The sequence below is a fragment of the Sminthopsis crassicaudata genome, chromosome 4 (genome assembly GCF_048593235.1).
Source record: "Sminthopsis crassicaudata isolate SCR6 chromosome 4, ASM4859323v1, whole genome shotgun sequence".
NCBI classification, from domain to species: Eukaryota; Metazoa; Chordata; class Mammalia; order Dasyuromorphia; family Dasyuridae; genus Sminthopsis; species Sminthopsis crassicaudata.
The window spans coordinates 364,218,216-364,244,656 of NC_133620.1; the positions used below are offsets into that span (position 1 = coordinate 364,218,216).

The 26,441-nt window shown below is 39.3% G+C and overlaps 1 protein-coding gene across 1 annotated transcript in view; it reads left to right on the forward strand.

Annotated features, from left to right (window-relative positions):
- The window catches only part of MSI2 (musashi RNA binding protein 2), a 522,649-nt gene that overhangs the window by 198,804 nt on the left and 297,404 nt on the right, over window positions 1-26,441 (forward strand).

Genomic DNA, 26,441 nt, shown 5'->3' on the forward strand with positions numbered 1-26,441 from the left:
CTAGCTCTTTTTATAGATGAGGAAACTGAGGCAATCAGGGTTAAGTGACTTGCCCAGCTGGTTAAGTATCTGAGATCAGATTTTAACTCTTTTTTACCACAGGCCTGGCTCTTTATCCATGGAGCCATCTAAGTGCTTCCAAACTTAACTCCTGCTATTGGTTTACTAAATGTTTGGTGACTGACTGATCCAGCTTAGACCCTGGAGGGCTTTGAGAACTGTTTGAGACTGTGGGATTTTTCATGATTTTCTTATTGATTTTATGCCTTGCCTGTACCTTATATTTCATTTTAATTCACACTGTTTGTTATTCACTTCAACAAATATTTATTAAGCATTTAATATGTCGTAGGTACTTGGGATTTAAGGACAGAAGCAAAATAGCTTCAGCCCTCAAGGAGATTATATTCTGCTCCTGGTGGCATTTGGGAACAAAACATGTGCATTAAATTGCATTTTAAAAAAAATACTCAGTAATCCCCAGAGGAAGATGGGTGTAAAGGGAATAAGAAACAACCTCATGTATAAGTTGAATCTTGAGCTGTGTCTTAAAGGAAGTTTTGGATTCTGGGAAGCAGAGATTGAGGATAGATATTCCACAGACACACAGTAAAAGCAGAGGGTATTGGGAAACAGCTGGGAGGCCAGTTTGACTGGAATGGAGAATGAATTAAAAGAAATAGTAAGAAACGAAATGGAAGATCTAACAACAGCTAGCATTTAGATAGTGCTTTAAATTTGGGGGAAAAGCAAATACTTTATGAGCATTTTTTCATTTGATCCTCACAACAACCCTGGAGATAGATGCTATTGTTATTCTCATTTTATAGCTAAGGAAACTGAGTCAGACAGGGATCACACAGCTGGTAAGTGTCCGAGACCAAGTTTGAACTCGGATTTTCCTTAACTTCGGATCCAGCATTCTATCCAGTGCACTAGCTAACTGCCCACTGATTCCTAACCCTAGGAGCCAGATTGTGAAAGTGCTGGATTGAAGAATTCTATACTTTATTCCAGAGGCAATAGAAAGCTATTGGAGATTTCTGAATGGGAGCCTGATGGAGAAGAGGGAATGAATTGGCCAAATGCACACTAGATAGATGGCATCTTAATTCTCATTTTGCAAACAAGGAAACTGAGACTGGAAGAGGGTAAATGACTTTAGCCTGAGTCACACAATCAGTAAGTGTCTGGGACCAGATTTGAACTGACATGTTTTTCCTCTAAATCCAATGCTCTCTCTATAACACTCTACTGAGCTTTTAGAGGTGATTTATTATCTAATTCTCCCCCTCTGTGGGTGGCCAGGCCCTAATGTTGACCACTCTATAGAGCTTGCTTCTCCTTGGGTTATTTCTCCTCCTTACTGCATATTTGTGTTTTGTTGAGTCTTGCTGCTTAGTTCATAAACACTCAAACCCGTGTTCTTTACTCAATCTCAGGGCAGCTTGGTCACTTGAGTTTAGCTAATTCTCAGTTGTTTGATGCCCTGTGGTAGCTGTGTCTCCCCGTGCCTCCTCAATTTCTGGGATTCTTAGTGGAAGTGGCACCTGACTCTATGTATGGCATTTGCCTGGCAAACAGCTGAGTTGGTTCCTCCGTGGGGGAGTATGGTGTTGGCTCAGAATCGATCCAAGAGAGCTCCACCCCACACCTCTTGTTTAGATGTTGTACTTGTCCCTGTTCTTGTGGCTAGTAAATAGGAGAGCTGAAACTTGAACCTGGGTCTTCTCATTCCGTTTTCTGCCTCTTGGATTGTGTGGAAGTTATTTTTCCCCTCAAGCAATCTTTGTTCTGGATCTTTATGTGATTCTTGCCACCTGTGTCTTTCCCTTCTGGATATTTTCACAACTGAAAGACACTCATATAACCCCCAAGTAACCCTGATGAAGAATTTTTCTTTTGGGGCCTTTGGATTAGAGGGCAAAGTTGTCAGGGAGGGGTGATGTTCCCTCTCATGTGTTTTTAAAATGTTGAATAGCTGAACTTTAGACTGAGCTTCTTAAAGTAGGGATTGTCTTTTATCTTTCTTTATATCCTAATTTAGACTAGTGCCTGGCATATAGTAGGTTCCTTAATCCTAAGTTTCCTAGTGCCTCCCTGGGTCTGTTTCCCTGAGTGTTCTTGCTCCCCCCTCCACTTTCTTTCTTCCTCTCTCCTTCTTTTCCCTCCTTCCTTCTTTTCCCCCTCCCCTTCTCTCTTTCTTCCCCTCCTCCCTTTCTCTCCTTCTTCCTCTCCCTTTTTCCCTTCCTCCCTCCTTCCCCATCTTGTTTTTTTCTCCCTCCCTTCCCATCTCCTCTTTTTCTCTTTCTCTTTGTCTGTCTATCTTTCCTTGCTTTCTGCCAGACCAGGTGCTTCACTTAAATAGTGTTCTTTTTCCCTAGTGGACCTGACAAAGAAAAACCCTTGTTTAATATGCGGCCTGTCAGGTGTGGTGCACATGATTTTAAATGGACTTTGCATGCATTTTGGGGAACCTTGACTTAGAGGGAAGGATGAAATAAAAGTAAAGGAGAAAAATAGGAACGTTACTTTCCAGGAGGTTCTCTTTTTCTCCTCCTTCCACCCCTCCATACCCCATGCCCCTCCCTGTGCCTTGCTTACTAATATGAAATCAGATAGCTAATACCTTTGTCATTAATCAGTATATTAAGATCTATTATGTGCCAAGTAGTAGGAATATATATATATATATATATATATATATATGTATATATATATATATATATATATATATATATATAAACCCAACAGTAAAAGCATACTCCTTATCTTCAAGAAGCTCATTAAAAAATGGGAGAGATACACTGTTAGATGGCCCTAGAGATAGGAGGACCTGAGTTCAAATCCAGATTTAGACATGTGGCAAGTCATTTACCCCCAGTTGCCTCCTCCCAGAATAGGAGAGAAAACATCAATAACATTTATAACTACAGAGATTTTATTTTTTTAATTTTCCATTTTGTTTTTTTAGATAAACATGTACATTCATTTTTTAATATATTTCCTTATGAGTCATGTTGGGAGAGAAAAATAAGAATGAAAAGGGAAAACCATGAGAAAGGAAAAAAAAAGAAGAAAAAAAGGTAAAAATTGTGTGCTTTGATCTGCATTCAGTCCCTACAGTTTTTTTCTCTGAGTGCAGATGGCATTTTCCATCCAAAGCTTATTGGAATTGCCTTGGATTACTGAATTGCTGAGAAGAGTTGTCTAAGTTGATCACAATATTGCTATTACTGTGTACAATGTTTTTCTGGTTCTGCTCCCTTCACTCAGCATCAGTTCTTGTAAGTCTTTCCAGGCATTTCTTATAGAACAATAATTCCATTACTTTCATATACCATAACTTATACAGCCATAGAAAGGAAGCTCAGAGATATTTCTCTGCCTTCATAAGTTCATACTTTGACCTTGTCTGGAGAAATCAAATCATATTTGTAACTAGAGTCCTAAAAACAAAGGCACATGGGAGACCATCATCGACCTAGATAGGGATCTCTATCTCTCACTGAAGCACAGTTCCAGTACTACCTTTTATATTTCAAGGTTTACCCAATTTTGAATGCCCTTCCCTCCCCAGTTATTTTTATTTACTTTATCTTATATATTTATCCTTAATTTTCTGCTCCTTCTTGTTTCTTCTTGTTTCCCAGTTTCCCAGAATGAATCTCCTTCTGGACAGGAACTTGTTTGTCTTTGTCTGTGTGGTAGAACCTCTAGCACTGCCTTCCACAAGTAGGTGCTTGATAAATGCTATTGAATGCCCGAGGCACCTAGATAGTAAAATTTACATTCTATCAGAGGGTTCTGATATTTGTGCAAATAAGTAAACTTCTGGGGATAGGGGAAAAACACATTACTCTGTAATTACTTCTTAATGCCTCAGTGGCCTCTCCTGTAAAATGAGTGTTGGATTAGTTGATTTCTGAGGGATCTTTCAGCTCTAGCATTCTGTGCTTCTATAGCAAGGGAGTCTTACCTTGGCTTTGCCAATAGCCTTGTGACCATTGATATCTCAGGGTCTGTGAGCCTCAGTCTTTTCCTTTGGAAAAAATAAAAAATAAAAGGAATTATTAGAGTAAATGATCTCTCAGGTCCTTTTCAGCCCTAACTTTCTGTGATTATATGGTTTGCTTTTCTTTAAGATATGTTTCCAAGAGGTCTGCAGCTCTGTAAACTTTTAGTGGTTTTATGAGCCATCCTATATTTTCCTCTAACCAAGGCCTCAGTGAGACTCCCCCCAAACCTTTTCATCAGACCCACTTCTGCTCTGGTATGGTGATTGTTTAGACATAGGACCGGTGGAATTAGTAGATCAAGTGTTTGGAAAATAGCATCTGTTTTCCCAGGGGGCATTTTGGTGGGTAGGACTGAGTGGTAGGCTTCTGCTCACCATTCAGTACTGATTCCAGGGGACTTTTGGGGGAGGGGGACAGGACTGAACGGTGGAGTCTCACTTGTTATTCAACTGGATTCGTTTTGGTAAACATTAATAGAACTGTGACCTTGTGTTCAGCTGTGGGCCAAGTACATTGAGGCTAACAGGAAGATCTAATTCACAGTTCCTGTCTTCATGAGTTCCTAGCTAAAGAGGGAGATAAAATATCCACATGTGAAATCATTTAAAAAGCAGCAATAGTGGGGAGATGAAAAAAGTGCTCTTAGCCCTAACCCTTTGAACCTTCTCCCTTCCAAGTTCACCATCAATGACCGATGTAGATGGCAGTTCCTTGCTGGCACCAGCTTAGGCTGAAAAATTGAGTGACAAGGGACAGCGTGGGGTAGTGTAGAACAGTATCCTAGCCTGAATTTTACCACTATATATTTTTTTGATCTTATACAACTTCACACATCTTCTCTGAACCACAGTTCTCTAGTATATAAAAGGCCTCGCCTGTATCATGAGGTTGCTGCAAGGATAGATGAGTGAATGAATAAATGAAAAAACAAATATTTACTAAGTACCAAATACCATGCTAAGTCTCCAAGGCAGAAATAGAAAGTGAGACGCTGCTTTCAAGGGGCTCACATTCGAAAATAGTGAGACAATATTATCTAGGAAGTTTCAACTGAAAGTTCAAATCAGATAGAAAGGCTCAATGATCCATAGGGAGCCTTGGCAAAGCAAATGGTAATAAATAATCTTTAGAACTAGAAAGTCTATGTGTCATCTAGTACAAAGCTTCTTAAATTGTGGATTATAACTCTATATGGGGTCTTGTAACTGAATGTGGGGTCATGAAATTATGATTTATTATTAATAATGTTTGATTTGTAGACCTATTTTATATATTTATATATCTGAGGTTACACAAAAATTTCTTGGGTGATGGAAAAAGTTTTATGAAGCCCTAATCTAGTAAAAAAAACATCATTATTATTTTTTGGGGGGGGTTTCTACCATTTTTAAAATATATATATATATAGTTTTTTATTGACAAAACATATTCATGGGTAATTTTTCAACATTGACTCTTGCAAAAACTTCTGTTCCAACTTTTCCCCTCCTTCCCTCTACCCCCTCCCCCAAATAGTTGGTAATCCCATACATGTTAAATAAAAACATCATTATTTCACAAATAAATAAATAAGTCCAGAGGGAGCTGGTAAATAGCTAAACCAGGATATGGCCCCCAAGATTCATATCAGCCCAAGCTGGACTTAGGAGCCAAAAGCCAGCAAACTGCCACTAATTCCACATTAGCTCCAAGGAAGCCACAACAGCTTCTGGGGAGTTATGATCTGGGCTTTCTGTTGGCCTGCCATATTCATCTAGCATTCTTTCAACATGTGTCACTCATATTCATTCACCCATTCACCATTCACCCATTCAGGTTCAGGGGTTGGTGGCTGGTATTTTGTGGCCTAGCCAGCCAGTGTATGGAATGTGCTTGTGTACGAGGTCATGTGTGTGGGAAGGTGAGTTTGAGGAAGAGGAAGAAGAGGTAACTGTCCTTGATGGCCCCAATGCTTTTTCACTGGTGGTGGATATTAATATTAACAGAACTTCTCCTTCTGATCATATCTCTCTTCTCAGACTTCCTCTTTCCCAACTCTCCTACAGAAGTAAGTCTAACTCTTTGCCTATTTGAGTTAGTCTTTTTAAAACACTGTCTCCTTCCATTATGATGAATGGGCCTAAGTATGGGTGCCTTTAAGCAAATCATTTGAATGAATGGATAAAGAAAGCATTTATTAAATGCTTTCTATGTGTGATTTTCAGTAGGAGCATTTACACCTCTGTTCACTCATTTCAGTTGTGTACAACTTTCCATGACCCTGTTTGGAATTTCCTGAGCAAAGATACTGAAGTAGTTTGCCATTTCCTTTTCTAGCTCAACTGTCAGATGAGAAAACTGAAATAAATAAGATTAAGTGATTTGCCCAGGGTCACACAGTTAGTAGGTGTCTGAGGCTGGATTGGAACTCAGGAATGTTTCCCACCTTATTTTCCCTCAGCACCAGAGGCCAGTGCTATTTGATCTTGTTCATCCCCACTTAGACTGTAAGCACCTCAGGAGCATGGGCCACCACACTTGGCAGAGTGCTCTCTCTTCTAGTAGTAGTGCTCATTAAAATCCTGCCAAAGGCTTAGAACTTAGAACTTCAAAAAGCTTAGTTTTAGGATCAAATTAAAAACTTTTATTTGGCATTCAAAGCCCTGGCTACAGCTTACCTTTCTAGGCTTATTATACTCCATATAGTCTATGTTCTGGCTAAACTTATTTTTTTCCAATAGTCCTTTATTTTTTCAATTACATGTAAAGATAGTTTTCAACATTCATTTTTGTAAGACTTTGAGTTCCAATTTTTTCCCTCCCTTTCTTACCTTCTCCAAGCATTCTAATATATGTTTTACATGTACAGTCATTTTTAACAATTTCCATACTAACCATGTTGGAAAAGAAAAAATCAGAACAAAAGGGAAAAATCACAAGAAATAAAACAAAACAAAAAGGTGAAAATAGTATGCTTTGATTCACATTTAGTCTCTATATTTCTCTTTCTGGATGTGGATGGCATTTTCCATCCTAAGTCTTATATCCAATTGGCTTATATCACCAAAAGTCAAGTTCATTACAGCTGATCATCACATAATCTTGCTGTTACTGTATACGATGTTCTCTTGGTTGTCACTTCACTCAGCATACATTCATGAAGGTCTTTCCAAGCTTTTCTGGAATCAGCCTGCTCATCATCTCTCATAAAACAATAATATTCCATTAGATTCATATACCTAATTTATTTAACTATTCCCCAGTTGACGAGCATCCACTCAATTTCCAATTCCTTGCTATCATCAGAAACATCATCTTCAAACATTTTTGCACATGTATGTTCTTTTCCCCCTGTAATGATTTCTTTGGTATACAAACCTAGTAGTAGTATTGTTGGGTCAAAGAGTATGCACAGTTTGATAGTCCTTTGGGCATAGTTCCAAATCACTCTCCAGAATGGCTGGATCAATCCACAACTACACTAGTTTTCTTGGTTTTCATTTCCCATCTCCATGCCTTTGTATAGATTGTTCCCTGTGCCTGACATGCCATCCCTCCTCACTGCCCCCTTTTAGAAATCTCTTATTTCCTTAGCTCAATTCATCTTACATGAGGCCTTTCCAGATTTTCCCAACTGCTGAAGCCTCTCCTTATCTTCTACCAAAGTATATTTCCTTTGTATACATTATGTATATACTTTGGTCACCAGTCCATCCATAAGCATTTATTAGTAATTTGCTATGTGCCAATTACTATCTCCAAGGTGACACTTATAGATGTAGATTTTACTTTTGAATGTCTTCAATAAAATATAAGATCCTTGTGGACAAGGGACTAGTTCATTTTTGTTGTTAAATCCTCAGTACCTATATCAAGTCTGACATATTCTAAATGCTTAATGGCTAATAATAATTACATGCATCTATAAAGTTGCTAAACTGTTTTTTTTTTTCACTTTCACTTATTTGATCCTTACAATAGCTCTGGGGAAGTAGGTGCTATTAATGTTTTCATTTGAAAGTTGAGGGCACTAAAGAGTTATCAAACTGTGCATACCCTTTGATCCAGCAGTGCTACTACTGGGCTTATATCCCAAAGAAATACTAAAGAGCGGAAAGGGACCTGTATGTGCCAAAATGTTTGTGGCAGCTCTTTTTGTAGTAGCTAGAAACTGGAAGATGAATGGATGTCCATCAGTTGGAGAATGGTTGGGTAAATTATGGTATATGAAGGTTATGGAATATTATTGCTCTGTAAGAAATGAGCAGCAGGATGAATACAGAGAGGCTTGGAGAGACTTACATGAACTGATGCTGAGTGAAATGAGCAGAACCAGAAGATCACTCACTATACACTTCAACAACAATACTGTATGAGGATGTATTCTGATGGAAGTGGAAATCTTCAACATAAAGAAGATCCAACTCACTTCCAGTTGATCAATGATGGACAGAAACAACTACACCCAGAGAAGGAACACTGGGAAGCGAATGTAAATTGTTAGCACTACTGTCTATCTACCCAGGTTACATGTACCTTCGGAATCTAATACTTAATGTGCAACAAGAAAATGGTATTTACACACATATATTGTATCTAGGTTATATTGTAACACATGTAAAATGTATGGGATTACCTGCCATCGGGGGGAGGGAGTGGAGGGAGGGGGGAATAATTTGGAAAAATGAATACAAGGGATAATGTTATAAAAAATTATTCATGCTTATATACTGTCAAAAAATTTTATAATTATTAAAAAAAAAAAGTTGAGGGCACTGAGTCAGACTGAAATGGTCCCACAGAAAGGACCTGAGGCTAGATTTGAAAACAGGACTTTCTATTTCCAGGTCCAATACTCCATTTTCTGAACCACCTAGTTACCTGATTGATGGTCCAAGATGCCACAGAGAACAAACCCAGTCCTCTTACTTTGAATTCAGTACTCTGAAAAGTTTTGCCTGTCATTGGAAGAACTGCACGGGCCTAGTATTGTCTGTCTGTGCTGTATCATTAGTAGAGGCCAGAGGGCATCTGGGATGCTTTATGAGTCCATCCATTTGCCTCCCACACCTAGCCTCGGAACACTCCAGACCAGCACGACTCCCCGTCCCCATCTCTTAGAACATGAACCTTTTAGCACTAAGCTTCATATTTTCTCCCCTCAGCGTTTCCAGCCTTTAATTGTAACTATTAATCAAGCCGAGTTGTGTCCCACTTCATAACTCTTCCATTAAATATTAAGATTTAAAAAATAAAAATTGGCCTTTCTTAATTGAATTATGGAATTACCAAGCACTTAATGTGGCCCGAGTGAGATGAGATCTTTATATGCACGCACACTCTCGTATAAATATGTGTGCTCTGGCTGCTGGGATGGGGTTTATGAATGTTTTGATGAAGCAGTCACGGCTGTTCTCACCATTTATGATAGAAGCGGTTTTTTTTCTAGTTTTCTCCTTGTTAAGTTTGGGTTTTTTTCCAAGAAAATCACCCTCAATCCCTGGAGAAGAGGAGTTAGGTTTCTAAGACCAAACTCAGTCCCCAAGTCTCTTAGTTTTCTTCTGATTTTAAAATCCCAGTTCCAGATCTAGAAAAAGATTTCACAAGCCATGGAATTCTACCCACTTCATTTTCCAGAAGAGGTAACTGTGTGCCCAACTGTAAGGTCGGACACTGGACCTTTGACTCCAAAGCTGACGCTTTTTTTCACAGTACTGTGACGTCTTCTTGTAGGAGACAGATACATTTTTGTGACTAGGTGAAAGAGGCCATTCTTTGCCTCAGTTGTTATGTAGACTTGAGAACTGAATGGGTATGCCCTCAGTCAAACTGAGACCTGTTGAAGAATTTAGCTTAAAAAGGCCAAGGTTTCCCATTGCATCCAGGACCATCTCCAGTTGTCCTGATCTATATCTACACCCAGATGTCTCTGGAGGAGAAAGTAAGGCAGGTGACCTCACACAGCCCTCCTGCACTCAAGCCCAATTCACTTACAAGTTAAGCCATCAGCTCCCTGATATCATGGTTTTCTTTGAGAATAAAGGACAAACAACAATGGATGGAGTGCTGGACTCAGAATCAGATCGATGCGAGTTCACATCCTGTCACAGAAATTTACAGGCTGTGTCTGGACAAGTAACTTAACCTCTCTGAGCTTCAGTTTCTTCTGTAAAATGGGGATCATCATAGAAACTCTCTCTCTCAAGAGTTGTTGTGAAGATTAAATGAAGCAAAGTGCAGTGTAAATATTAGCTGTCATGCCTGTTTCATCAGAGAAGTTTATAAATCTTAAGATCTGTGCAATTGATTTTTATGTCATATTATGTATAATGCAAATATATAATATATAATCCAAATACATTATTTGTATTATGCATAATCCAAATATATAATACATACTATATATAATCCAGATACGTGTATTCTAGACAACCCAAATACATTATCTATATAATAATCCAAATATATTATCTATATAATATATATTATATAATCCAAATATATAATATATGCTGATATATAATATATAGACTATAGATATATTATATTCTAGATATATAATATATATTATAGGTAATCCAAATACATAACATATATATTATGTATAATCCAAAGTATTAAGCATTAAATAAAGTAGTTGAAGAGACAACTTGGTGGTAGTAGAAGGATCCCTAAGTCGGGCCTCAGAAAACCTAGGTGAGGAGTATACTGAGTCTACCAGTCATTCATTACCTGGAGAATCTTGGTTCAAGTTACTTTACCTTATCAGCCCTCAATTTTCTTATATGCAAGTCAGAGATCCTGTTTCTAGGAGCTAAATGATGATTTCCAGTGGTCCTCCCAAGTCCAAATCCTATGGTGCTCCATAGCCTATCATCTTTGTTCTTTCCATGAAGATGGACTGCTTAGGTCAGTCACACCCAATGGAAGCTTCTCTCCCCTAATCTATGGAATGAGCCAAATCAAATTGTTCATTTCTGAGGGCGACAGTGCCCTGCTGGAGTAGGGACTGCATTCAGTGCTACCCCCTCTTTCCTGACTCTTCCCCTTTCATATCATTTCCTTCTCCTCCCTTCATCATAGCAGCAGCAACATGAGTATTGTAGTGGCTAGTTAACATAAGAGTCTGGAAATTAGGAAGGTAATAAACAAATCATTGATTCATAGGATTTTAGAGCCAAAAGGCCATTTGGCCAGCATGTTACAGTAGTAAAAAAAATGCCAGCTTTGATATTTCCATCCTGTGAATCTTGGTACTCATTTCTTTGGGCCTTGTATTTTAAATGAAGGCAGGAGTAGGTAGGGTGCCTAGTCTGGCATCCAGAGGACATGAGTTCAAATCCAGTCTTGGACACCTACTATCTATGTGTCCTAAGAAATGTCACTTAACCCTATTTGCCTCAGTTTCCTCATCTGCAAGATGAATTGAAGAAAATGACAAACCATTACAGTATATTTGCCAAGAAAACCCCAAATGGGATTAGAGAGAATTGGACATGACGGAAACAACTCAACATGTTAAATGAGTTCAGAGGTCCCTTCCTGCCCAACCTCTGGGACTCTGTGATCTAGTGTAGCCCAGGAGAAAATTAGTGTTATTAATTAGGAAGACATGAGTTAAATAAAGCACATTTTAGACAAGGCCGTCCCCTTCCATTGCCCCTCTCCCCTCTGCCAGATTCTCCCTTCCCAGAAGGTTATTTGACATTGAATTCAAAAGCAGCAGAATCATCTCCCAGTCTAGAGCTAAGTGGGTCCTTTTCAGCTGGTGACCACCAGGATGAGCTAAGGGAGATATTTGGCAGCTGGGACTTCCAGATGCCATGAGTAGAAAGGTTTCTTCCTGTTCAGGATGGGATGGAGAAAAGGATGCTCAAGTCTGGTCTTTTTGTCTGCATGTCCTGCTAGATGAGGAGGTGATTTGCATGCCTCGAGGCCTTTGTTGCTGCTAGACAGGGTTGGGTCAGGTCACAACACTGGAATACATCCTGTCAGAAATTCAAGATTCCTAAACTAGCTTGTAGAATTCTGATGAACCTTCTCAAGTGTGACTTACCTTTTCCACTGACCATTTCATCAGTAATCTTCACTGGCAGAGGTTGAATTTCTGGGATGGTGAAAAAAACCAACCTCTCCATGTTTTCATTTATTTATTCATTTAACAAGCATTTGGAGAGTCCCACAAGGGAATATGGTGTCCTGGCTAGAGAGCTGGCCTCGGTTTCAGAGAGAACCCTGGGTTTTGCCTCTGACCCATATCAGTTCTGTGAATCTTTCACTACCCCAGTAAACTCTAAAATGATCAATAGCTAGTACATTTAATAGTACATTTAAAGATATGCTCTTGTAAGAGTTTCTTTATTGGTAGCTATAGTGAAATCACAAACCAAGAAAGAAAGACAGGAATGAAGGAAGGATGGGAGGGAGGAAAGAAGAAAGAGAAAGAAAAATAGGAAGATAGACAGGAAGGAAGGAAGAAAAAGATAGGAAAAAAGGAAAGAAAGACAGGGAGTTAGATAAGAAGACACAAATGAAAAGGAGGGACAGAGAGAGAATGAATGTCTAAGGGCATTATACTAGGTACTTGAGAAATATCTATGTGTATTGCTATTGTTTTGGTGAGGGCTGGGGAAAGGAAGAGTCAATCCACATTTATTAGATGGCTTGTATTCTAGGTGAGGCAGTTAGGAAACTCAGTGGATAGAGTGTTGGGCTTGGAGTCCGGAAGTTCAAATCCAGCCTCAGAAAATTCTTAGCTGTATGATCTTGGGTAAGTCACTTAATTTCTGTTTGCCACTGGAGAAGGAAGTGGCAAACCACTCCAGTATTTTTGCTAAAAACAAAACTCCATGAAACTCCATGGATAGAGGTCCACAGAGGTCATGAAGACATGTATTGGACTAGAAGAATAAAAAAAAAAAAACAACAACAACAAAAAAAAGTGTTCTAGGCACCATAATAAGTGCTGGTAATACAAAAAGAGGCAAAAGACATTTCTTACCTTCAAGGAATTTATAGTCTAATGGGGGAAACTACTTGCAAACAAATATATTCAAAGCAAGCTAAATGCAAACTAAATTGGAAATAATTAATCCAGGGAAGGCTATGGAATTAAGAGGGGTTGAAGAAGGTGAGATTTTAGTTAGGACTTAAAGGAAGACAGTATTTGTAGTATTATTTTAATAAGGAGACTGAATTCTGGAGTATAATTGAATGATTTGGACAGTCACACAGGCAATCATTATATGAGGTAGGATTTGAACCCTGTTTCACGAACTACAAAGCCCATGAGTGCTGGTTTCCCTGGATTTCAGAGATGTAGAGAGCTCTTATTCTGGGAGCTCCCTGCTCTGAAAAAAAACAAATCTTTCTTTTATTTTTTTTTCTTATTTCATAGCTACTTTCATGCATGTCTTCCCGCTCTTTAACCTAAATCTCTCTAGCTTCAGGCTCAGCTCAGTTTCTAAGTATATCCCCTTTTCCTCTGTGTAGGCAAAGTGTATCTGGTCTCTATCAGCCACCTTAAACTGGACTGGTTCAGGGTAGATTGCTAGGGATTTCTGTTGAGGAACAGGCAGCCCCCAGCTGCTCTGAGTGATGGATAGGCTTAGGAAGAAGTGGGCAGGTTGGCTCTTCCCCCTGCCCTCACTGGGCCACCTGTTCTGTAACGGCTGTGGGTGTCAAGTGCCAACTTCCACTGTGGATTCACCAACGGCCCTATTTCTCAGAAAAAGCTGATATTTTTGTGATAAATCCTAAGTGACAAGGGCTGCAAATTTGTACCTGTCTTGTGGGCCTTTTGGCACTCCCTCCCATCCCCTCCTTCCTGAGGCTTGTGGGTTTAGAGCTGGCAACAGGGTTTCTGTTCCTCAGATGCAGCAAAAACCAGACTTTTCTAGTGACTGAGTTAATCACTTAGATGCAGAGTGCTGATAAGCTGAATCAATTTAATTTCTGTTGCTCTGTAACTAGGGGGAGGGGGAAGAAGGAAGGTCACAGCGATTTCAAAAGCTACAGCTCATCAGAAACCCAGAAATCCACCCATTACTCCTCAAGAAATTCCCAACAGACACAGACACCCAGACACTCGTACCTCTCTTAAACCTCAGCATTCTGGGGGAAAAAAGAGTTACCATGTGGGGGAGAATGGGATGGGGGAGAAGTGTTGCTGTTTGAAGGGGGATGCCATATTGGAAGATCAAAAAAGATTCAGCATGATCCTTCAGATACATTTTCTGATGGTTATTTCCAGGATTTCTTGAGGTGGGTGGGTATGTTTAGTTTGTGCCTGTTTACCCAGATGTGCCATATCCCATTTTTCCGGGGAGGGGAGGCAGCAGAAGAACACCTTCAAGACTCCAACTCCTTGCCCTGTTTATTTCTGGTCCATCTTTTCCAACAAACCAAGAGTCTGAGGTTGAATGATACAAGCCATTGGTCAAACAACAATTTTTTTTTTTAATCTTGTTTTGTGTGCTAGCACCTACGGTGTGCAGAATACTTTCCTAGGGAGAGTTATGTGTAAGGAAGTTAGTGACCAGGTTATCATTGTAGAAACCTTGGGCAATGGTTAAGAGCTAAGGAAAGTTCCAGCTCCCCTAAATATAGGCATTAAAATATTGACAAAAAGTGAAGGACCTTGAATAGTCAAGTTGAGATTCAGCAGCTTCATCTGAATTGGATGCTAGGAAAACTGTGTCCAGCTTATCCACTTTCCTGCTCCCCAACCTCCCTCCTGGGAGTGCTTCAGCTGTATCTGCTTCTACAAGTAATATAATACCCCCAAGATACTAGAAGCCTGCAGGAGCTCTCACTACAAAGAAGAAAGGTGGAAAAGGATACTAGTGATTTGCATATTCATATAACAGTCAATTTTTTTTAGGCATCAGGAACATAATAAAGGTCAACCAGAGGGGGAAAAAAAGATAACTAGATGTCACAGTGGATAGAGTACTAGCTCTGGAGTCAGGAGGACCTGAGTTCAAAATTAACCTCAAATATTTTATACTTACTAAATGTGTGATCTTGGGCAAGATATTTGAATCCTCCCCTTCTTTTCTCCAAAATATTTAATTATGAGAAAGAAAGAAAAGAAAGAAAGAAAAGGAAAGAAGGAAGGAAGGAAGAAAGAGAGAGAAAGAAAGAGAAAGAAAGAAAGAAAGAAAGAAAGAAAGAAAGAAAGAAAGAAAGAGAGAGAGAGAGAGAGAGAAAGAAAGAAAGAAAGAAAGAAAGAGAGAGAGAGAGAGAGAGAGAGAGAGAGAGAGAAGAAAGAAAGAAAGAAAGAAAGAAAGAAAGAAAGAAAGAAAGAAAGAAAGAAAGAAAGAGAGAAAGAAAGAAAGAAAGAGAGAAAGAAAGAAAGATAGATAGTTTTGGAGGAAAGGAATTCCATGAACTGATCTATACCAGAGGAAGATATAGAGGATGGGTTGCAATGGGGAGAGAACAGGAAGAGTGGGCAGTGGGACTAACTAAGCAGCTATCGTTATTATCGAGGATCTGAATTAGGGATGTATCAGTTAAAACTGAAAGGAAGGGAAATGTACCAGTGATATTACGGCAGAAAAATCAGTAGGACTTGAAAACTAGCTGGAGATGAGAGATCAGGATATTGGAAAAATTTAAGCCAGTTCCAAAGTTCCTCACATTAGTTACTAATAGTAGAAGTAGTAATGAAGTAATGAAATCAGAAGGTGAAACAGTATAGGGCTTGTTGAGGGCATATTATTTGCATTTACATGAACCACCCCCCTTTCTTGTGATATAGGGTCTCCTCATACCCATATGTCAGAATCTTAATCTCCCTTTAGTGCTAGGTCAAGGTACCAACATTTTCCTTAAAGTCTTCCCTAATCTCTCGGAGTGTTATTACTCTTCCCTTTCTTAAATGACTTTTTACTTATCTCTCAGTGTGCATGTGGTGGTCCTTTCTTCCTACCACCCAAATAAAATTGTAAATTCCTTGAAGATAGAGACTGCCTTTCTGTCTTAACATTGAGTTTTATTATCTGGCTTGTACTATTCCCCTAAAAATTATTGGATTGAATTTTAGGTGCTAGTTGAAGATCTAGGAAACTCCACCATGTTAAAGATGAACTTTTATCTCATATCTCCATCTGACTCTTGTACATCTCTACCTTGAGGGTATCCACCTAGAGCAAAGTTCTTTTTCTTTTTTTTTTAATTTTTAAATTGAATTTTATTTTAAAATTAACTAGAATCTATTTTCTCTCTTATCCATTCTCCCTTTCCTCAACATGCTCAATTAACATAGACAATAATTTAACAATTATGTAAGGGGAAGTAAAACAGTTCCACATTGACCATTTGCAAATATTAGAACAAAGTTCTTAATTGTTCTTTTTTGTGAATCATGGACCCCTTTGACACGAGTCTGGTGATGTCTGTGGGCCCCTTCTCAGAATAACTTTTTTTAAGTGCATAAAATAAAACATAAAGTACTACTAGGCAAAAAATAAATTGAAATAGCCATTACCAAAATATTTTTAAGAACAAGTTCATGGACTCTAAGCTAAGAATTTCTGACCTAGGTAGGTATTTAGGGATATAAGTGTAGAGCTTAGGAAAGATTACAGCTTGGGATGCAGAATTGTGAGTCATCCGGGAAACCATGGAAATGAATAAGATTGCCAAGGGAGAGATTAGGGAGAGAGAAAGGAATAGGGCACAGGACTAAACCTTGATGATTACTAACATGAAGGAATCAGTAAGAAGAAATGGATACTGGCACCCTTGACCAAGATGGAGCAAATAGCTAAGAGGAGAGAACAGAGAATGATGCATGGAATTTGATCCAAGGTAGAGGAATATATCCAGAAAGGATATATGAGAGCTGGCTATGTATAGGAAATGGCAGACAATTTCAGAAACTGCAGAAAGGTTGGTTGAAAAAGCACAGTGGTGTAATCTTTGGTAGTCTTTGGTGACATTTTATGCAAGCAGTTTCTGTAGAGTGATGGGATCATATGCCATTCAAAGAATAGAAAAACAAGTTGGTAATGAGTAGAAAATATGGCATAGACTTTTAAAAAGAATTGTCAGTGAGAAGGACAAAAAAGATGGGGTGATATAGAAAAATGGCTCATGTCACTGTTCCCTTCTTGTCCATTTCTTTCAGCAACAAAGTGTTGGAACAATCCAACTTAAACAATCCAAAGGTTCTCACGTGATCACTAACAGTAGCTAGAAATCCAGTTCCTTTCAGACTCCTTTCAACCCCCAATTGTCTTTGACCTTTTCTCTCTAATGGTAATCTTCATTCCTAAGATTTCCATTGTCATCTCTATGAATATATTACTAAAGTTTATATTTGTAACCCTTATTTTTGTACAGTGTTCAGTTCTGTGTCTTCAAATACTAACTGAACATCTCCACTTCAATGCCCCACCAAGACTTCAAAATTTTATACTTGGAACTGAAGGCATCATCTTTTCCCTAAATCTCAACTCTCCTCTTAACCCCTCAGTTTTCCCATCCTACATCAGAGTCCAATTCAAATTAGAAGAGGCCCCTAAACAGTAAATAAGGATTGCTCTGAGCTCTACATTGACTTAGAAAACAACATTCTACTATTTTCTGTGTTGTATTATATTTTTATTTATTTTGTTAAATATTTCCCAGTTATGTTTTGCATCTGGTTCCTACCCAACTGGGAAATGTTGTAGCCCATTGGTGTAGCCCACTTCTGCCTCATGTGACCATATCTTGAAATTTCTGAGCAGTTCTTTGACACTTCTGTTTTCCAGTGTCCAAGTCTATTGAGTTTAGCTCATCCAATATGATTATATTTAATATTTAAGGACCTGATTTTATAGACAAGACTTTCACAGCCCCTTCATTTTACAAATGAGGAAGTAGATTCCCAGAAAGACTCATTAAATTACTTGTCCAGGGTCACATAGGTAGTAGTTAGTGAGCAACTGAAATAGGATTTCAACTCAGGTAGGTCTTTCTCATTTCAAGTCTGACATGGGTTACATTACATCATTGGCAGCTAGGTGACACAATGGAAAGGGCTTTGGACCTGGAGTTAGGAAAACCTGAGTTCAAATTTGACGCAGAGCAAGTCACTTAACCTGGTGTACCTCAGTCTCTTCAATTGTAAAATGGGGATAATACCAGTACCTATATTACGGATTATTAAGAGGATTATGTGAACTATTTGTAAAGCAGTTAGCCCAAGTCAGAACCTGGCTTGTTCTGTGCTTAATGCATGCATTTTCCCTTCCCTTCCCCTCCATTCTCCGCCCCCTCCAAAAAATATGGTCCTCTTTTATGTCTCTTATCTCCATCTCTTTCTTTATTGTGCACTGTCACCTCTGTAGTTTGGTCCTCCTCACTGTTCTGTTAGACTGTTTTAATGGCCTCCTAACTGATCTCCCTGCCTCCAGGCACCCCCTTCTTCAATCCATCATTCTCAGCATCTAAGGTCATCTTTCTAATGCATATGTGTGACCACATCACTTTTCCTGCTCCAAACAAAGCATCAGTGGCTGCTCATTCCTTAGTGAATAAAATACAGACTTCTTGATTTGTCCTTCAAAGTTTTCGACAGTCTTTCTCTACCCTTTCCCTCCCTAGCTTTTTTCATAGAATTCCCATTTGTAGGCTTTCTATTCCAGTCAAATTGGATTACTACTTATTCCCCCAGCTCCTTTCTCAGTGGGGCTTCTGGTGGATGGGGAGAGATAATGGGGAGGCAGGAAAGGAAGATACAGGAGAAAGAATGCCTTCAAGGGCAAGACAGTAGAAACAAGAAAGAATGAGACCAGAATGAAAGGGACTTGTTTTTTGCAATGAATTTGGAATCCTCTTCTTCTAAGACAAGAGAGAAGGAGAAGGAAGAGGGAACACATAAAAATATAAGTTAAAAATCATAGAAGATCACAGATTTAGTTCTAGAAGGGACCTTAGAACTCATTTAATCCAGCTCTCTCATTTTACAGATGGGAAAACTGAAGCTGAGAGAGATTAAGTCTCTTGCCTAGGGTCACATTGGTAAGTTTCTAATGCAGGGTTCACCATTAAGTTTCCCTGACTCTAGTCCAGCACTCTGTCCCCTACCTCTGCTCTTAGATGTCTGCAGATGTGAAAGGTGGACTTAAAGGAGAGAGTTCTCAGTGAATGGCCTTGAACTTCCCAATGAAGACAAAGATTCTATCATCTGCTGTAAGTTTGAAGTGCACTTAGGGGCTTGAAAAGGAAAGGAAAATGTTTGAAATAGTCCCCATATATAATAAGAACAGGGAATCAATGTTCTGAATGGGCTGATTTCTAAGTATCAGTGAGTACCCAGCTGAGGTTATACACTTATCAATTTCTAATTGGTAAAATCATCATAGTTTTGAATTTTTTTCCAATCATGCTCTGCAGCTGGGGACCTGGTTACCCAGAATGGAGAATTAGCATGTCCAGAATGTCACAGTTCCAAAGGCATGATAGTTTCAAGAGTAGCAGTTGGAAAATTATTTTAAGTGGCTGACTATGGCTGGATATGGAAACAAGGACCACCTCAGCTAGGGAGATAGGGGGAAAGAATCCAATTATTATAGGAGTTCACAGTTAGGCCAGAAAGCAGGATTACTATAGAAGGGTAAGTAAAAGGATAAAAAACTATGGGTGGAGATTTTGGAAATGGGAGAAATCTTAAGAAGAAGTTTTATTCATTGTTTCCAAAGGCCAAAGTGGAATGGAAATGGAAGTTTTTAGCACTTGTGAAGTGAGGGTGAGAGAAGACACATTCACTTAAATATTAATAATGATCTTTCAGAGATGTTGTCATTTATGTGAATACCTTTGTTCACTGTGAATTGAACCATAGAAAGCTTTTGAGAATCACTGAGAGAAAAGTTCATCAGCTTGTTTCAGCCTTTCCAAATTCAGGTAGCTTGATCCTGAGACAAAGGACACAGCGCATCACTGGGTTCATACCTGCATCCTTTTTAGCTTGGTAGGAACTTCCAGTGCTTTTATAAACCTAGCTCACTGTAGCACTCTTAGGAAATTGGCAAAAGGTTTTCATTGAGGAATAATATTAACTCACTTCTGTATACCAAATTAAGACTGACACAGTGCTTTTGTTCAGTGGCCTGTGAGATAGGAGGATAGAACAAGTATTATTCCCATTGTATAGATGAAGAAGCCAAGGCTTAGAGATTGTAATATAATTTCTCAGTTAAAGCCCTTGTAAACATTTATAAATTCAGTCAACAAATAAGAGCTTACCAGACATTGTTGGTGATACAAAGAAAGACAAAGTTACAGTCTATAATCTCACTCACATGCAAATAACCATATTATCAATGTGTGTAAATGAAAGATAATCTAGGAAGGAGAATATTTAGTGCTCCTATAGGCAAGTCACTACAAATTGACAAGGCTCAGGTTCAAACCCCAATAGGAAATTAGATAACTCAGTGAATAGATCTTCAGACCTGGAGTCAGGAAAACCTGAGTTCAAATCAGATACTGAGTGGCTGGGCAAGTCAGCCCTGTTTGCCTCAGGTTCCTTATCTGTAAAATGAGCTTGAGAAGAAAATGACAATCAACTCCCAGTATCTCTGTGAAAAAACTTCAAATGAGATCATAAAGAGTTGGACATGACTGAAACAACTTAATAACAAAAATAAAACATTCAAATTTAGGTCTTTTGATAGCTAGCTCAGTGCTTTTTCTACTACCACTATGGTGTCTATTAGTGAGCATGGGATGAAGAAGCCTGTGTTCCAGCCATTCAGAAGTTGCAGAGACCTCAAAGTTAACTAACACCAGCGACAAGGAAAGAAATTGTATAAACAAATGGTGGATGTGGTTTTACTGTTTTAGGAAATGAGAGTCATTTATGTATAGCATGCAGATTTATGTATATTGCCCCACACTCATAAAATAGAACATCTTCATTCCAGAGTCTCTTGGGAAACCTCTTTGGGAGATCCTTGCGGATGCTGTCAAACAAGGATCCCCACAACCCCTGGGTGAGATGATTGGCCTGCCAGTGTAGCTCAGTTGGAAAACATATGGGACTGGATATGAGGCAACGTAGGTCCTGGTTTCTATTCTCTTACTAAACCAGCCACAGAACAACAAGCACAGCCTATTAACCTCCCTGTATAACAAAATGCTCTCTTTGGGTTCTGACCTTCATAGTTATGGCCAGAAGAGACCTTAAGGGTCATCACCTAACCTCCTTGTTTAATTAATAATGAGGAAACTGAGACCTAGAGAGTTTAAATGACCCCGTCGGGATCACACAGTTAATAGATTTCTGAAGCAGATTTTGAATGAAAATCTTCCTGATCTTGAGTCCAGGACTCTATACATCATGCCATGCCATCTCTCTGCAATTCTATCCCATGCAACCTTTCATGAATGTCTACTCCTCATCCCATCACTGATCTGATTATCCTTTACGTTCTGCATTTCTTGTTACCAGAATCCACATGGTCAGGTTGATGCTGTCTTGTGGCCAGAATATCTACTTTGGTGAAGGGGATAGTCCACAATATGGCTGGATCAAGCTAGCTGTTTGAGTGCCAAAGTGGGGCAAGGATTCTGTCTTTCCTTCAAGAGCTAGAGAAATCAAAGTTTCCCAGTGACATTGATGGAGGCATCTTCCACTCTCTAATGACACCTGTTCCATCCAGAAGCTACAGATGACTGCTTTTGACCTGGGTGGAAGGAAAGACACGACCTGGTGTCATTTGTGAAACAAGGTGGTTTTGTAAAGTAATAGCTATTTTAGCCACGGACTGGCTAGGTGACCATTTCCATTTACCTTCCTGCTTGCTGAAATATAATAAGCCACATTTAATTCCTTCTTAATAGCACTGTATTTGTCATCATTATGATGAGGAGACCCCTTTGGACTCTGTGTGCTTGGTCTAAAACTAACTTGAGTCTGCTGATTAGAAAGTGTTAAGGGGGGAGAAGGGGAAGGGAGAAGAGAGAAAAGGGGAAAGGGAAGAAGGAGGAAAGGGGAGTGGGAGAAAAAAGGAAAGAAAGAGAAAGAGAGAAAGAGGGAGGGAAGAGAAAGGAGAAGGGAGAGAGAAGATATGAGATGAGAGTTTACTTAGCTAGTTGTTTGGGTCAGCACAGGGTTCCCTGTCAAGCATCTGTCTATAAGAGGTTAAGAGAAGGCAGGCTTACAACATTGCTAAAGGCCAGAGAGCTTTGCTGAATAGCTGGTCATCTTAAAAATGAGCTGGGCTATTTATAATTTGGCAGGCTGCCACATTGTTTTAATGAATGGCAAACCGTGGCGGCTGACACACTTTGTCTACCGAATCCACGCCTATGTTTGGAAATGTTCTGCCTTGGGTCACATCAATAGTTATTTTCTTTGCTCATTGTTTTGGATATGTCAGTTTTTCAAGAAGCATTGTCCAGAAGAAAGAGGCCTGGTTCTGGAATCAGAGGACCTGGATTCAAATCTTGCTTCTGCTATCTTTTATATTACCATATATTTCTTTCATTAACCATTTGACTGCCTTTTTTTTGGATGTCTCCATCATTCCCCCAAGAAACTCATTGTCCTGCAATTTACATTAACTTTGATACTCACACCTCATCAGTACCTTCTTCAATTATAAGATCCTCAAGGGCAAAAATTATTTTTCTTTTTCATATTTTTATCTCCAGCATTTAGTATGGTGCTTAGCACACAGTAGGTGCTTAATAAATATTGATTGATTGACTTATAACTGGTATGACTTAGGGCAATCATTTAACCTCTTGGGGACAAGTTTCCTCATCCATAAAATGAAACTTTGATTTTATGGCCTTTAAGGACTCTTCCAGGTCTAGTTCTATAAGCCTTTATGAACCGGAGAGTTTGAAGTAAGGGGAAAGAAAGTCAGATTAATCTCAAACTTATAAGTGGGAGAGACTGGATGATCCCTAAGAGCACTGGCCAAAGTAGTGAGCAAAAGGAGTAGATTTGAGGAGAAAGCTTTGAGAAGCCTGCTTCTAGACCTTTTGAGTTCATGTATTGATGTAATGTAACTGTTTATAGAATATCAAGAAATGATGGAGATTTCTTGCAGACTGAAATCTAGTTCTAGAGTCTGAAAAATCCAGACCAAGACTAGAGGTAGAAGTTTGGGAATTATCTGTCTTATAGTATTGGTGGAACAAAACCATAGGACTCAGTAAAAATTGCTAAGGGAGAGAACAGAGATATAAGAGGCTAGATTTGATTCTAGCTAGAGAAGGGAAGTAGCTCAAGTACTTGGTCTTGAGGAGTACTCCCCTGAAGGAAGTTGGGAAAAAGAGCCAGTGAAAAAGGCAGAAGACAGAGATGGAAGAGTCACAGTGTCACTGAAGGCAAAGGGGGCTGGAATATCCAGGAACGGGGAGTCATCAACAATGGCAAATACTATTTAGCAGTGACATGCTTATTTTATTTCAAATTATCCTTTATGAAGAAAGTAGAAAAAGTTATCAGCCTCCCTGGTGTTGTGGCCTTCAAATTAGTGTGTGTATGTCGTACATGTAAATACCTTTTCATCTATATGATTATTTTTTCTTTTTGAAAAAAAACTAAAACATATATTAATCAATTGGGATCATAGTATCTCCAGATAAGACAAAAGACACTTCAGAAATAAAAAGCTTGGATTTGAATGATCTGAACAGGGTTTTTTCCCTCCTTAGAAAGTCTTCCATATTTAAAGCAGAGTTCTTAGATATATTTTTAAAATGCTTTCTTATTCAATGTATTCAGTTTTCTAGTATACTCTAACCTTTCTTGCTTTCAAGCATGAATAACTTGAGCTCCCTCAAGGGGAAATTTTTGTTGAGGTTCAGAACCAAGGGAGGTTGACTTCCTGTGAGACATAAAGACACACAGAGACAGAAGAGAAGGGGAAAGAAAAATACAAACATTTTTTATCATAAGGGAACCCGAAGGAGCCTTGTTGAGAATAGGAGTGGGAGTATTGAGACTTGTGGAAATTGCACATTTTAGAATAAAGAATCAGAGGGAGAATGTAATGGGAAAAGGAAGAAAAAACCACCAAGCTTCGTTGATCTGAGGCCACATTCTTCTTCCTCTCTTACCAATAAGTGTATAGAATATCATATCTGGACATTATTTATGGGTTCCAGGTTTTCTCCGACAGAGAAACCAGCTGTAGCTCATTTTTCTCCTTCAGGATCTGATGAGCCCGGTGGTCCATCAGATAAGGAGGAAAAGCCCTTAAAAAAAACAGTGGCCCAAGAGGTGTGTGTGGGTGCTAAGATGAGGAGATGGGTTGGATTTGTATAATCCAGTCAACAACACAGAAAGTAACAGTATAACTGAGATTGAGAGATTCACCCCCTATACAATATGGTACCAGGATAACTGGTCACTTTTGCCTCAGGCCAAGGCAATGAGAAGTCATGAATAAGAGTGCTCAACTTGGATTGTGGACTGGATTCACCTTTTGACATTTAATAGCTAGGTAACCATAAATGGTTTGCCTCAGTTTCCTCATTTGTAAAATGTAGTTAACCTATCTGTATTAAATTGTTTTGCAAACTTAAAATCTTATCTGGAACACCAATGATTATTGTTAACATCATCCACCTCTCCTTGTCATTTTTCATAAAGAAATTCTGGAACAAGTCACTCTTTTGTTATTATTACTTTATATTTAATGTTTTGCAGACTCTTGCAAAGGTAGAAATGATAGCTGTTTATAAAAATTGATTATTAGTTATCATTCCATCCCTTTTCCTAGCCCTATCCCTATCTCTGCCCTCACACCCACACACATGCATGGAGGCTGAGGTGGAATAGAACAACACAGTGGTTGCTGGCTTAAGTAATGGCTGTGAGAGAGAATGGGGTTATAAAGGAACACAGCTCTGCCCTGACTCTCAAATCCCCAGGCACAGCCCTGCCTTCCCAGCTCACCTTCCTCAGCATCCCCAAGGTTGGAGTGTCTCAGATGATGCCGGGTACCCAGCGGGAGCAGCTGGTGAGGCTGACTAATGAGCCTTCCTGTCAGCCGTGCTGTCTCTGCTTTTCAGAAGCTAGTGAGAAGCTTGCAGACCCACTGGGTCTCTTGCATGCATCTGGTGAATCCCTTCCCATTCCTAGGAGACAAAAGGCAGCAAAATTTGAGGTGGATGGGAGGGGGAGGGAGGAAGGGAAAGGACAAGAGAGGTCTATAAAGGTTCCTTGAGCTTTCCTAGAAAAACAGGAAGTCCTCAAGAGAGTGTGTTATATCTTTGTAACTTTCCTAACATTTAGTAAAATATTCTGCACATAGTGGATGCTCAATAAATGTTTGTTAAATTGAAAACGAAAAAAATAGAGTGTGTTTCATCTGCAGAGTTTCAAACTGTCAAGGGCTTTTGGGAGCCAGCCATAGCAACAACAACTAGTATTATACGGTGCTTTCAGGTTTACAAGGGGCATCTAGATGGTGAAGTAGATAGAGTGCGGGGCCCAATGTCAGAAAGATGTATGTTTCTGAATTCAAATCCAGCTTCAGATACTTACCAACTGTGTTAACCCAGGCAAGTCACTTAACCCTGCTTGCCTTACTTTCCCCACCTGTATAATGAGCTAGAGAAGGAAATGGCCATCCACCCCAGAATCTCTGCCAAGAAAACCCCAAACAGGGTCACAAGACTGAAAAATCTCTGAAAAACAGCAAAAGTTTACAAAGGGCTTTACAATATTTTCTCCATTTATCCCCAAAACAACACTGGAAGGTAAATAGTATGATTATCCCTATTTTATAGATCAGGAAATATAGGCAGGTAGACATTCAATGACTTGCCCAGGAACACACAGCTAGGACGAGTCTGAGCTAGAATTTAAACTTCTATGCCTAGTGAATTCTCCATCTTGCCACCTCTAGTTATCATTACTTGCCTATCTTAAAACATTGGACTCTCAAGTCCTGCCTACTCTTCCGTCTTGCTGCTTCCCTCTCACATCTACACCTCTCCACCCCTTTCCCGGGCCCCAGCTGCCACACCTGTGTGAAAGGAATCCTCTCCCCCATTTCAGTACCTCTTCTCTCAGAGACCTCCCTGCTGGGAGGACTTCCCCTTTGAATTTCTCAAGGCATCAATAGCACAGCTTCTGATTTTTTTTTCTTTTTTTTTTTTTAAGGATCCATCCATAGATTGTATTACATTTTGGGAAGCTTTGTGCTGAAGCAAACTGAGATTACATTACCAAATGTCTTTGGTTGGGACTGCTTTTTTATTGATATCTTTTGCTTTGAAATTACTTTCTTTTCCTTCTAGCTGTGTGACCTTGGGCTAATCACTAAGCTTTGCAAGCCTTTCATTTTTTATCTGGAAAATGAGGAGGTTGGACTAGCAGGCCTCAGAGACCCTACCGACTCTGAATATGTGCTCCCATGACCCAATATAGATCTGTGTGTTCCCTTTACTGATAAAGCAAGGGGGTAGATTGGGTGACCT